Consider the following 14,166-nt stretch of genomic DNA (forward strand, 5'->3'; position numbering starts at 1 on the left):
TACTCGATTGTGAATAATAGTGGCCAGGAAAAATGCAGCCCAATTGAATGTAAAGTAACACTCTTATTTCCAATGTTTTTCCTGTTTAAATTTGAAGACTGTTAAGCATTTATTTGCTGTGGGAGATAAATTCTCTGTTTTACTTTTAAGGTGATTTCATGTAGTTTTGGCATTGCGAGTCAGAATTAGGATTAGACAGACATTAAAGATTAGTTATCTGACCCAAAAAGTTAGCAAGTGAGGGATCATTTTAATATGCATTTATATCAAAAGATGATCCCCGCCTTTGAATTCTAAACTATTTTAAATACATTGAGCACATTGCGAAGGCTATTGCAAATATGGCGTGCTCCCTCTATCGTGCTAAAAAACTACTCACACCTGACAGTATCCTTTATCTCTATAGGGTCACCATTCGCCCATGCATTGAAGTATTGTTGCTACATCTTGGCTGGTGCATCTACCACTAGTCTCTCCCTTTTGGATAGGGTCCAAAATGATCTCTAATCTATTAGGTCCCACTTAGTCGACTACACTTTAACTCCTGTCCTATCGCCGCAATGTTGCCTCACCGTGCCTGTTTTACAAGTATTTTAATGAAATGTGCTCTGATAAACTAATTGCCCTTGTGCCCCTTCGACGTACATATCCCTGATAAATCCGTTTCGCAACAAATTCATACTCATTCACTGTTGAGGTCGTTAAATGCCATAAAGCTGTCGACTCTATTAGCTTCTTCCCTCGAACAGCCAGACTTTGGAATTCCCTTCCTGCTACCTGCTTCCCTAACTTTACTGATATACAGAAGTTCAAATGTAACGTAAACCAACACCTTGTTAATATTTCTTAATCATGGCCCCAATTAGTAGCCCCTTACGTACAAGTGGTGACATGCATTGTTTGGTGTGGAGGTGAGAAAAAAAGAAGAAACAAGAAGGATTTGTACAGGGAAATATTTCCATTACACCGTCCACGGGAAATAATAAAATCCGAAGAAATCATTTCTTAAAAAAAACAAAAAAAACAAATCCCCAGATTTATTGTCAACTGGAGATATAGCCTGACATTGAAACTCCGACTCAAACTGGTCTATGCTATGATTAAGAGATAGGTAAATATGAATTATCTACGCTTTCTTTCTTAGTAGCTTACTTATGTTATTCATAAGATACAAGGATGGACAGAGATAAGGTGAGCAAATACACAGGTAATCATTCTCTTAACGTAATTCTCCCGCTAAATAAATGCCAGCAAAATGCCATCTACATTGTCGACAACTGCGCGAGAAATACTGTAGTTGAAATGCGAGTTACCGCTTCAGTCTATCTAGATTATCAAATAGTCTGCCGCGTCCCCGTAGGCGCACCTTTCATAAATCATACTTTTTTTTTTTTTTTTTTACTTATCTTGATCAACGTTTCACGTAAGTAAAGCGGAGAATGTTTCTGTTGTTTTCCCTGTAACATTAAATAAAAATTATCACACAAAACAATACGTTTTTAATTCTTTTAAATATTTATTTTAGATTTTTTTTTCTTTTCAGAAATAAGATATTTTTCTCTAAAATAAAAGACAGGTAAACTGGTTTCACCTTGTTGACAGAACAATATCTGGGGTGGGGGGAGTTATATAATTTGAATTATTTAGATTACAAGTTTTACCTTGAGCGTTATTTTTACAAAGTTTCCTGCAAGATGCGGTGACTTCATTGGAAATAGCCGGCTTAACCCATCCGGGGAAAATGCCTCATCAAGACAAGGAAACAAGACAAGTAGATACACAAAGCTGGATACTCCATTAGACTAGGTGAATGCTTGCACTGTAATACAGTAAGATCATGAGATAAAAAACGATACTATTAAACATATTTAAATAGTCGATTGGTGAGAGGAAAAATATGTTTGCAACTTCTTTGCTAATACAATGTTTGAGAGATAAAGAACTTTAATGGAACATTCGAAGATCTATGTATCTCATATAAAGTTCAAGTGTTAGCCCCAGGAAAGGGACCCTTGATTTCTGAGAACTTTAATTGAAGGAATCGTTACTCATAGGGGATATATCTCCTGGCGGATTCGGCTGAAGAGAGACTGGGTAGAATACTCGTCAAGGATCCGTTCTTGACATTCAACCCGGCAGGTGCGGACCCGGGTACCGGCCCTGTACCTGTCGAACTGAGGTATTCCGCTTGGGTATCACCCTTGAGGTCCACTCTCCCAGGCCTTGCCACCCGGCTTTCGGGTAAGGCAAGTTTATTGTTTGTCATCTGAGGCGCCCCTACCGGGTAATACCGACGGGGGTACCCAGGCAATTTTTGTTGAGGCAAGAGTGCGCTTCCTTTAGGGGAGCTTGTTTATTTTCCATCTTCCGACCTTGTGTCACATTTTAGTTCGGTGGACACCAAACAAATATCTACCCCTCATTACTCAAAAATATTACAACGACTTTGTTATTTTGAATAGTTACTCAGGGCTTATTGGAAAAAAAAAGTATCTTCCTAAAAGGTAGAGAGCGATTTTAGATACTCAAGGATAGTGTGGAATAGGTATTCAATGTATCTGTACCGTTATACGAAATGAATATGATCGACAGAATCGGCCGACATAACTTTGTGAAACTTTAATGACATGACCTTACCTCTACTAGTATGTCGCATCGTTTATCAACTATTCCATGAACTAATTTTTTAGTGTATTGCTTGCTATGATACTGTTATGTGAACGATAAGGAGGAAATGGTTGCGCAATTTTCCACCACACGCCTTCTGGATATTTATATTACTTCCACAACGGGATGATGTGACACCAGCGTTAGAATAGGATTTGGGATAGCCAACACCCTTAAAGAAAAGCACTCAAGTTTGTAAATAAATGCTTGGGACGCCTAAAATTTTTGCAATAAACTAATCCATTCTCAAAGACTGAAGGCAAAGTCTTTGACGGTGGCCCTTTTAGAACTACACAGGCGAGAAACGTACACTAGTGAATAGGAACAAGCCATCTACAGAATCTCTATCTCTACTATAAAAAAATAAAAATCCCTTGTGTGTTTGTGTGAGTTCTTAAAGCTTCTTTCTTACAACTGCACGCCTGTGGAACTGTCTTCCGTTTGCCTGCTTTCCAGCTGGCTACAACGCAAGTCCAATGTAAACAAGTTTTTGATGAGCCGTTCTACTTAAGTTTACAAATTTACCGAATTTTCAATACTAACGATTACTATATTGTCCAATTGACTACTGTACACTATTTAATACTTATCCTCGAGTGGCCTCTGGTCGTTGATAAGTGGCGATGTCTATGTAAAAAAAAGGTTCCGAAACAGCTGAACCTATCTTTTGCAAATTCCACGCAAAGCAAATTCATATGCCTGGCAGTGTTCTTAGATATGTCTTGTACAGTAATTCATCCGATAAGTATAGAAAGTCGAAAGTATTTCATCCTGAAAATAATCTTTTTTTATACACATAAAAAGAATTTTTACAAAGCAATATTTGAGGTTTCACCGGTCAAGGGAGATAATTCTCAGCAAATCAAGAGGGATTCAATTCTTGGCAAATTATTTCTTCTTTAAAAAACAAACAAACCCTATTGTTATCAGTTATATAGCTCAGTGGTAAAGTATTCGACTACAGATCCAATTATACCCTGTTCAAGTACGGGTGTACCTCACCATTTTATTTGATTATTTTTTCTTATTAATGAGTTCAATTTACGATGAAAGAAGAGGGTCTATTTAAAATCTCCGCTAATAATTTCTTCGTTTGCATATTTTAGAACTAAACGTTAATCAGAAATGATTATCCAGAACATTCATCTTCAAACCCAAATATTAGCTGATGGTTTATTGTAAAAATAAAAAAATAAAGAAACAAAAAAAAAAAAAAAACAAACAAACAAACAAACAGAATTTGATGAGCGACATTATAATTATTATTTTTTTTTAATTAGTCCACCAAGCAAATTATTCCTCGTAATATATAATGATCAATAAAGGGTTGATTCTATAATACATACGCAATCTGCATAAATAAAAATAGCATGTTTAAGCGTATTGTACGACCGGGCAACACCGGGGGTCTAGCTAGTGACCTATAATTTTCGGTTTTGGTGCTGGGGTAAAAAAATCCCTGACATACCACACTACTTCAGATATACAATTTTAAAAAAATCTAAAGACTACAAAAAAAAAAAAAAATGGAATAAGAATGCTGCTGGTATTTCTGATTTTTTCACTTTTCCAAAATTAGTTTCTCCACAAGAGTGCGAGAGTAAGGTCTTTTTTACTATCCCATTCTAGCTAATAAGAAAAGTAAGTACCCAACCCCCAAAATGGAAACTGTTGCCTAAATTTGTTGGAAATCTTATCAGTAGATATGATAGAACTCTGCTCGCAAACCCATTAAAAATACATAAAGGGAGATAACACAGTGCCAGAAAATGAATATGTAATGGGAGCAAATTGGCAGAGTTTCGATTGAATTTTATTCTATTCTAGAACAAAAAATAAAAAATAAATAAATAAACTTATATCCGCTAAAAATGTTTGATTGTTTGGGGTGGTTGTAATTGAATACATTCCACAGGTAAGTATTTCTTTCTACAAAACAGAAAATAATGTCAATAACAAAACGAATCGAATATAACTTTACATCTTTTCTTATTCGCCTTTATATCAGTTTTTATTCGACTTTATTTCTAGAAGCCATATTGAGTTTTCTATGCAATATTAATTGTGACATCATGAACATGGATTTCCATTCTCTTTCGCTGAAACATGTACAGGAAACCAAATTGAGTTTCATTTACCAATTTTTTCGTCTATTTATTTTTTATTTATTTCTTTTGTCATTTGGCATTTTTTTTTTAACATCGGCTACGTATTTGTTGTTGCTGCTGGTTTTGCTGCTGTTGTTGTTCATTTCAGGTAGGTAAAAAAAAAAATCACGTAGAAGCTCCATTTGTCGATCGTCATTTAAAATCGAAAACGTATTGTTTCCAAGATTTCATAAAATTGAAGAACCCGAAACCTTAAATGAAAATGTAGCGTGGAAAGAAATAAAACGTAAGTAACATTCACTGTCGGTTCATATCTTCTACCATAGCGATCGTTGTTTCTCTCTTAAACACGCACACACACACACACACACACACATCTATATATATATACATATATATATGTATAGTAAGTCATAAACATATATATAGCAATTAATCTACACAGAATATTCCGCGTTTCATTCTCGTGAGAATCGGTCAGGTTTACGCAAAGAGTTGCGGTTACTGCGTGTTTTAATACACGCACATTAGCCCATCAGTTTCCACTGCGCCTAACCCAATCACCCAATGACGAGAACTTTTTATAACTTACTACCTAGCTCTACCTATCTGTTGAGCACAGTTGAAGTAAATACTGAACATTAACGCATAAAATTATATTTTCGTATATTAATTTATGCGATTAAGTGAAGTAGTCAGTCTATATATAAATATATATATATATATATATAATTATAACACTCAAATGACCTTGTAACGAGTGATGCAACCTACTTTCCGGTTTACCACATCCGGTTGCGCATGCGCGCATAAACATTAACGCGTAACAACGTAAACAAACAAACAAACAAACATCGCTTCTTTTGCAGATTTTGACCTGTGCACTGAAATATTAACGTTATTATTTCGAAATTATTATTTAACATGGGAAGAGTAGCGGTGTGTTGCAACTATTCTTTATTACAACTACACTGTCGCTATTTTCTTACAACCAAACAACTTTAACCCGTTGACAAACAAAAATACAATTGTATTAAAGCCAAGATTACTACTAAGACTACTACTACCACTACTCTCTACCCGTCCCTTGTCCTTTCTTCCTTCCTTCCTTCTTTTTTATTTTTTGTTTACATTTCTAAATACAAAATAGTTGTGTGAGAACGGTGAATTTTTTGACATATTTACTAATCTGTTTCAATATTAGTTTTATTTTATTTTATTTATTTAGGTTTTATTTTTTTGCTTCAGGTTTTATTAATTATTTTTTTATAGATTTTAAGTTTCTATAACTTGGTTGAAGGATTCCAATATGGGTTTTTTTATTCTTATATTCTCATCAGTAGGTTCATGTGCGTTTTTGCTGCTAAATGAATTTCGTCGACGTTCGATTCGTAAGAAAATCATGTTTAATTTTCGATTTTGGAGCGATTACTTTGAAAAATAGGTAACTTTACACGAATAGGGAGGATGTTTTTTTCATGTTTGAGTGATCTGTCCGTGATTTTTCATTTTAATATACATTCATAAAAATGTTTCTGTTATGTCAAAAAAAAAACTATTTTCTTTACGTCACAAGTGTCACGCTCATACATGAATTCCATAGCTAATATGACATACTAACCCAACGGGTCACGGGTAGTCTAGTATATATATATATATATATATATATAATTTAAAGGAGATTAGAATAATAGTCTAAAGAGCTAAGCGCATTTTAATGTAATAGTGAAATTACTAGCTTAATTAAAATACAGGAAATGCTCGTTGTAATTTAGATATATAATAAGCTCGATAGTTAAATGTCCTAGAGCTAATTCAATATTAAGTAATGTGATTTATAATTTAAAAATTAAAAAAAAAATTTTTAAATTTAAAAATCAAAATTTAATTAAATTAAAAATCAGTTTCATAAGAAGGAAAAACAAAGTCAATTATCTGTACGATCGTTTCGGAAATCCGTGCTTTTTATTTGTGGTATACATGAAGTCACGTAGAACAATTATACATAGTTTTTTTGGTAAGCACGGTCTCCTCATCAGCAAATTTAGGAGGATTTATATTGAATTGAAAAGACACCAAAAATAAACCTAGCATTAAAAGTAAGGCAGATGAATCTGAAAAATTGAAGTAAAAGGTTTGGATTTAAAATTTATAAGAAAATTAATAAGAAAATTGGTATAGGTTAGAGATAGAAATGAGTAGAAAATTTTTTTTTTTTTAATTCTTTTTTTGAATTTACATAATAAATTGGATTTAAAAATATATAGATATAGTTACCTTTTAATTTTTCTTTTTTTGAAATCAGGAACTGTATTTAAAGTAGTCATTTAGATGTTTGCTATAGCTTTTTATTTTATTGAATGATGAATTTTAAAAGGGCGACGCTCGTGCAGTAAATTGTTTCCGTTAGCGTATTTTGATTTAAAGACGCTACAGTTAATATCTATAGAGAGAGAATATTTAATTTGCAAGTTTTTAAGGGGAGATAATTGTCATGGTTTTATTTATTATTTGATTTACGAGTCTAAGGGCGGTAATTGGTCTAACTTAATTTATTTAAAAAATAAAATAAAATAAAAATAAAAATAAAAATATAATCTATTTTTACTAATGAGTAATTTTTAATGATTTAAGGTGGTTTATATTTATTAAATTTAAACCAACATTTATGATTACATGATAGAAGCTCGTGTCTTGAATTTACTAGTTTGGTTGTGCTTTTTATATCTTCATATTTTAAAATTTTTAGGGTTTCTTTTGTACATAATGTACAAAATTTATCTCCTGGTTTATATGATTTGCAAGTCTCAATTATTTGCCATTTTAAGTTGAAAGAAATATTGCTATTTTTTAGTTGCCAAATATAGTTGGATAGAGTAGTTTGGTTTGATAGAGAGTTATTTTTAAAAGAATGTTTGTGCGTTGAAATTCTATGTTTTATTGGGCCAGATGTGGAACCAATATATATTACCTCTTGATTATTATGATTATTTTCCGTTAGGTCTATTGTTGGATTATAATGTGGTGGGTTGGTTAATAATTGATCGGTAGATTGATTTAAGTTGGTGTTATTATTTAATCTGGTAGTTGAGTTATGGCTGTTGATAGGTTCTTGTATATTTGGAGTTTTTGATACTGTGCAGCTATAGATAACATTTTTAATTTTACATGAGCCTTGTAGGGGACATTTATTTTTTCTTCTACAGTTACAGTCCGATGTATTTTGTATAGTTGCATTTTGTAGTTTATTAATTTTATTATTATTAGAGCTAATTATTTTCTGATGAAGGTTAGGCATAGTAGAGTAAGAGACTTTAATTGTGTTCTTATTGAAAATCTAATTATATCTATGGGGGGCTTTAAAGTGACTTCATGTATACCACAAATAAAAAGCACGGATTTCCGAAACGATCGTACAGATAATTGACTTTGTTGTTCCTTCTTATGAAACTGATTTTTAATTTAATTAAATTTTGATTTTTAAATTTAAAATTTTTTTTTTTAATTTTTAAATTATAAATCACATTACTTTATATATATATATATATATGTGTGTGTGTGTGTGTATGTACATATATATACATATATATATATATGTATATAATGTATATATATATATGTATATATACATATATATATATACATATATATAACATATATATATATATATATAATTGTAACACATTAGGAAATACACCATATGGTGTTCTTATTTTATATTTTGTTTTCTTTATTTTTGCAAAAATATTATATGCATCTTCGATTATGAAAACCGATAATCATAAAGCTTCAATTAATATTGCCTTCGATTTTAATGGTATATAAACATTACCGAATTTTATTAAATAAAATATTTTGGTAAAAAATATGAATAATCTCTCTCTCTCTCTCTCTCTCTCTATATATATATATATATATATATATATATATATATATATATATATATATATATATAGTGGAAATGGTGATTAATAAAAAGTTAAAACTGATGAAAGTGCTCAATACCATTGTAGAGCAGATATGCGTTTTATTTTTTATGGCCGTATCTTTCAGTTAAGTTAAATTATTGTTTCAGCTACTTGGCCGTTTTTTTGGCCGTCTGTAGCATCCTCAGACTTTTACAGAAATGTTCGCTATTTTGGGATAAGAGAGTGAAAGAGAGAATGAGGTCAGGGGGTGCGAGGAGGGTGGAAGAGATAGAGGAAGGGAACAAGGGGGAAGGTGGGGGCGACTGGTATGTCGATAATGTTTTAGTTTTGGGGTTTAAGGAACTTCTGGCGGAGGGTCTGGGAAGTTAATTTCTGTTGTGTCTGAAGGCATAGGGATACATGGAGGGGAAGGGGAATATGTGGGGTGGGAGGAGGGGACACTTTAAAATTCGAGTCTTAATGTTAAAATTTTTACGCGTCTCCTTGGTGAGATGATTTCTTGGTAAGTATGTCTTGACCTGTTGAGTGTCCGCTTATGTTTGGAGGCGGGGGGGGGGGCTATTGTTCGGTTTATTTATTTTTAGTTTTTATTTTGTTGTTAATTGTTTGGAGGGTGTTAGTTAGCGGTCGCGGGCGCGGGTACACACGTGCGCACGTACACACATATATGCTTAAAAGAAACGGTCACATGTACACATACATCTCCGCCTTGGCTTGAAAATATTCACACATGTGCGCCTGCATGCGTAGACACCCGCGTTGCTCTCGCTTACGTCAAATTTTCTTTAAGGTGCTAAAATTGGGTACGCGTGCGTTGGCATGGATGTGCTTATATACAGATGCATACATACATTGACGCCCCTGCCCCTAAGTAGGCGAATATACGGGCTCATATGCGCACGTTAAACTGCAGACCAGCTTAATGCGGGTACTGGTCTCCCACTTTATGTTTTTTATATCAGAGATGTTCTTCTCCTAGAAAGATTTCCTTCACCACGGTTTATGGGAGCCCTCTCCACTCCAACACACACATACATAAACATAGACACACACGGTGCTAGTTGGCTGTTGACCCCGAAAAAGAGTTCATTAGCCCTTTGAAATTTCTTGTTTTTAATCCTTCAGGGAGACTAGCCAACCTCCTTACCAAACAAGTCTGTTTTAGTTTAGTCGCTGGTGACCTGACCATGTGTTACATGATAATGGCTGTCCCCTTTTCATGTAAGTATAAAAATAGAGAGATTTAGTTAAAATGAAAATGAAATAGAATAGACGAAATTCGAACCTCGTAATTTAGGTTTAGAAATAGATTACGATAGAGAATTAGCAAATGGAATGTAAAACAAACCATTGTTAAGCTTAGAGATAAAATAGTTTTAAGAAAAGAATGTGCATTTTCAATTCTGTTATGGAAATTCAATTGAAAGAATGCAACTACAAGATAATTTAATAAACATGTTTTTAACATATTGGAAATATAGGTTACTGGGAATATAGGTTAAAATTCCTTTTGTAAACGAAGGAAAAAGTTGTGTACACGCATTTCCAGAACACGTGAAAGAAGACACATGTTTTAACATGTGTATGATGTCATGGAAAACGGGAAGTTCTCGATATAGTTAGAAACTTAGAGAAACGGGGGGGGGGAGAAACTGGGAGAGAGTTTGAGGACTACAGACGATAGTCTGCAGTTGGGATTCGAACGTCTAGAAGCGAGACGGTAACTTATTAAACTTAGAATGTGAAGCTTTGAATTCTTGACTCAGAAAACCAGGACCGGTCGGGAGAAGAAATAAACCCATCATGTGTTTTTATAAACGTCGTCTTTGTGTTGTAATTCTACCAAAAGGTAAAGTGAAAATTGTTATATATGTCTTATATATATCATGTGTTTTAAAATGTCTTTACATACACGTCTCGACATCTCATATCTACAGTATGAACACTAAGACTGTCTGAACACTGTTTCATCACTCAAAGAGCTTCTATTACACTTCTAAGTATAAACATTTAATATATATGAAAAACTTCATAACACGAACAATCTCTCTTACAACCTCTCTCTTTCTCTCTTTCTCTCTCTCTCTCTCTCTCTCTAAGATACAACAAAATCTCTCTCTAAGACTCTCTAAGCATCACTTAACAACAACAATAACAATAACAACAAACTTAACAACAAACAATAACAATAACAACAACAAGAACAATAATAACAAAAAATATATAACACATGAGGCAGGTAGTACTGGGTTACATGGTACCAGTAGCATATGACATGACCTGACACATATATATATATATACATATATATATGTATGTATATATATATATATAGTTATATATATATAGTTATATATATATAAAGTTGTATTGCTGTCTGTTCAAAATTTGGCTAATATATACAAAAAGTACATTTTTTCACAAATAGATTCTATTTAGAAAATATTATATAAAGTTAATTGATTTAATTTGCAGTTTTTTTTATTTTATTTTTTTAGATGAAGGTCGATTTGCTTGATCAAACTATTGTTCTTACTTTGAATTTTATTTGTACAACGTTTCGGTCGTTGTAGCCTCCTATCTTTGGCAGGCATGCTGGTTGCCATCTTGGAAAAGAAAGAAGAAAAGTTATTGGCTCCGTAGATGGTTTCATATTCTTGAAGTTGTTTTTGTTTTTTCGCCGCAGATTCGTATGTTTTAGAAAAATCTCATCCCTTTCTTTCAGCGATAACGTTTAACCTTATATTCTAGATGTTCTTGCTTGCATATCCATAAAAATACCCCAGTTCTCTCTTTTTTACAGTGGGTGTTGATTTGGCTGAATATTTCTGGACTTTCAGGTAGAGGTTAATATATTAACTTAGTTTTCGGGTTTAGAATGGTGTGATCAGTAGATAATTCAAGATAAAAAACGAAACATTTGTGCAGATGGATAATGAAAAAAAATTCATCATGGTATATATCGTTATAAATGGGTGACCGGAATTGAATGAAGATCAACGAATGTTTCGAACTCGTATAATTTTATTGTATTCAAAATCGATGCAATCGCCCATTTTTCAATCAAATCGATTGATTGCCTGTTCTAATTGGGGACACATCGTGATTCACCTGGGGGAAGCATCTCATACCTCTTAGAATGACTTAGTCTACAATACATTGTAGTCTACATTGCACTGTGGAGAACCTATGGTTGATATTGTAAAATTATATTTTCGTATATAATGGTTGCATTTAAGTTTAAAAGGCAAAAGTCAAGTATTATGCTTTAACTGAGCTTTAAACAGAAACATTAATTTCGAACGCGTCTTTGTCATATCAAAGAACCTACTGATAATTTAATAAACCTAGCATTCCTGCTTGTGCGGTGATAATGGCTTGGATTTAATTTTTAGATGAAAAAGAAAAATATCAACTTGTGCTTTAAAAAGAAGCATTCATTTTGAACGCATGTATACCGCATCAAACAACCTACTGTTGATTTTATACGTTAGGCCTTTCGGTTTGTGTGGTAATACAACTTCTTAAATGCACCTTTGATATTAGACTGTGTAAGATATTAACTCTGTTCAAAATCGCCTGTTCCCTTATTCATCGCATTACTCGATTATCGATTATCGATAGCTATCGACGATATTCCGCCACAAAATCTATCTAAAAGGACACTGCCAGGCGCATAAAGTATTTTCGTGTGCATTTCAGAAAAATCGGCCGAACCGTTTTCGAAGCAATAGGAAACGAATTCACACACACACACACAAAGTTTCCTTTATATAACAGTAGATGGATATAGACATTTGCGAAAGGATCAAGAAAACATAAGATAGAAACAAATAAATAAGGTAGAACGGGAAGAAGGCAGCACGTAACGCTAATTTTTATATGACGTAAATTCGATTTATAGTTAAATTAAAACCGCGAGGATATTGTCATTAGATAGATAGATAGATAGATAGATAGATAGATAGATAAAGCGAGAGGGCGAGAGAGCAGGGGAAAGGTATAAATATAGGTAGATAGACAGCCAGAAAAACAGAAAGAGGCAGGGAATTTCACAATGACGACCATACTCCATTTTATTTGAATTTGAAAAATTGTCTATTAGTTTTCTCCGGGAATTAATCATTAATTAAGTCACGTAAATTCGTTCGAGTTACAAGTCGTGTTCGTTCTCGACGAAACATTTGCTTTTTCTCAAAACAGAGAAAAGTAGAGAGAAAAATAAAAGGTTCGGATTCGGAATTCATCTTAGCAATCAGCGTTCTATTTCTTCATCCACACCGCCGCCACTCTCTTTTCTTCTTTTCCCTAACTGACAGCAAATTCATTTGCAGGAGATATTCTCATTGCCCCGGAAAAAAATGCTCCGTTTTATATTGCCGCTTCGAACCATGAGAACGCCTAAATTTGCAGTTATCTTCTTATTTTCGTATTGGTCGGGTTTAGGGTAGCGCTTCTCTTCGGATGGCACACGGCAACCTTTGACTCTTATCGCTGTTATTCTCCACACCATTCTTAAAGGGCAATTCGAACTACAGTTCAAATCTTAAGTGATATTCCCACAAGGTTTCAGCCGAGGAAGCGTTCTCCAAGTGTATGTGGTCAACATCGTTAATGTTTCTGAATTGTTCATTAGTTCAGGCTTCTATTCAGTCATGAATAGCTAAATACTCGCATGGTAACCTTGTGGATTAAATAAATACGTCTGCCAATTTCCTTGTAGATTCAAGCGTTCGACAGAAATGTTCCAGATACAGCAGAAGAAGACCTGCGGTTACATAGTTCTAAACATTGTGAGAATAACAGTCTAGATGAGAACAGTAGTTCGAATATTTCCAAATAATGTAAATAACCAATCCTCCTCTCCAAAATCCACAATGAAAATTCCAATAAGTTCAGTGCAGAAAAGAAACCAGAAATTAAGCCAGACAGCATAAGAATCCAGCAACTTTAAACGCGTCAAGATGATGATGATAATGATGATGATGATAATAATAATAATAATAATAATAATAATAATAATAATAATAATGAATTAATAATAATAATAAAAACAATTGGTGTTTTATTTTTAGATTGACAATTATGGCGGCAATTAACAGTAAACAAGATAAAGAAAGTCTGTATGTTATACGTACCTTTCGCGGGATAAAATTGAAATATTACAAAAAAATAATGTAATTTTATCAAGTATTGTTTTTAAATTAAAAACAATCAATTTTTACTCCGCGTCTATCATAGCAAAAAGAGTCGGGGTGATAGCAAAATCAAGGGCAGACAACCAACTTTTATTTCAATTATTCTTTTTAGGATACCGCTGGAAAAAAAAAACAACGGAAACGTAAGATTTAAAACCAAGCAATTAATTATTAACATAACATATTTGTTTTTCACGAAATAACATTTTCAAATTATTGAATCATTTTTTTAGATGGGTCATGTTAAAAACAAAAATTGAAGAA

The sequence above is a fragment of the Euprymna scolopes genome, chromosome 5 (genome assembly GCF_053919585.1).
Source record: "Euprymna scolopes isolate OS-2025 chromosome 5, ASM5391958v1, whole genome shotgun sequence".
NCBI classification, from domain to species: Eukaryota; Metazoa; Mollusca; class Cephalopoda; order Sepiida; family Sepiolidae; genus Euprymna; species Euprymna scolopes.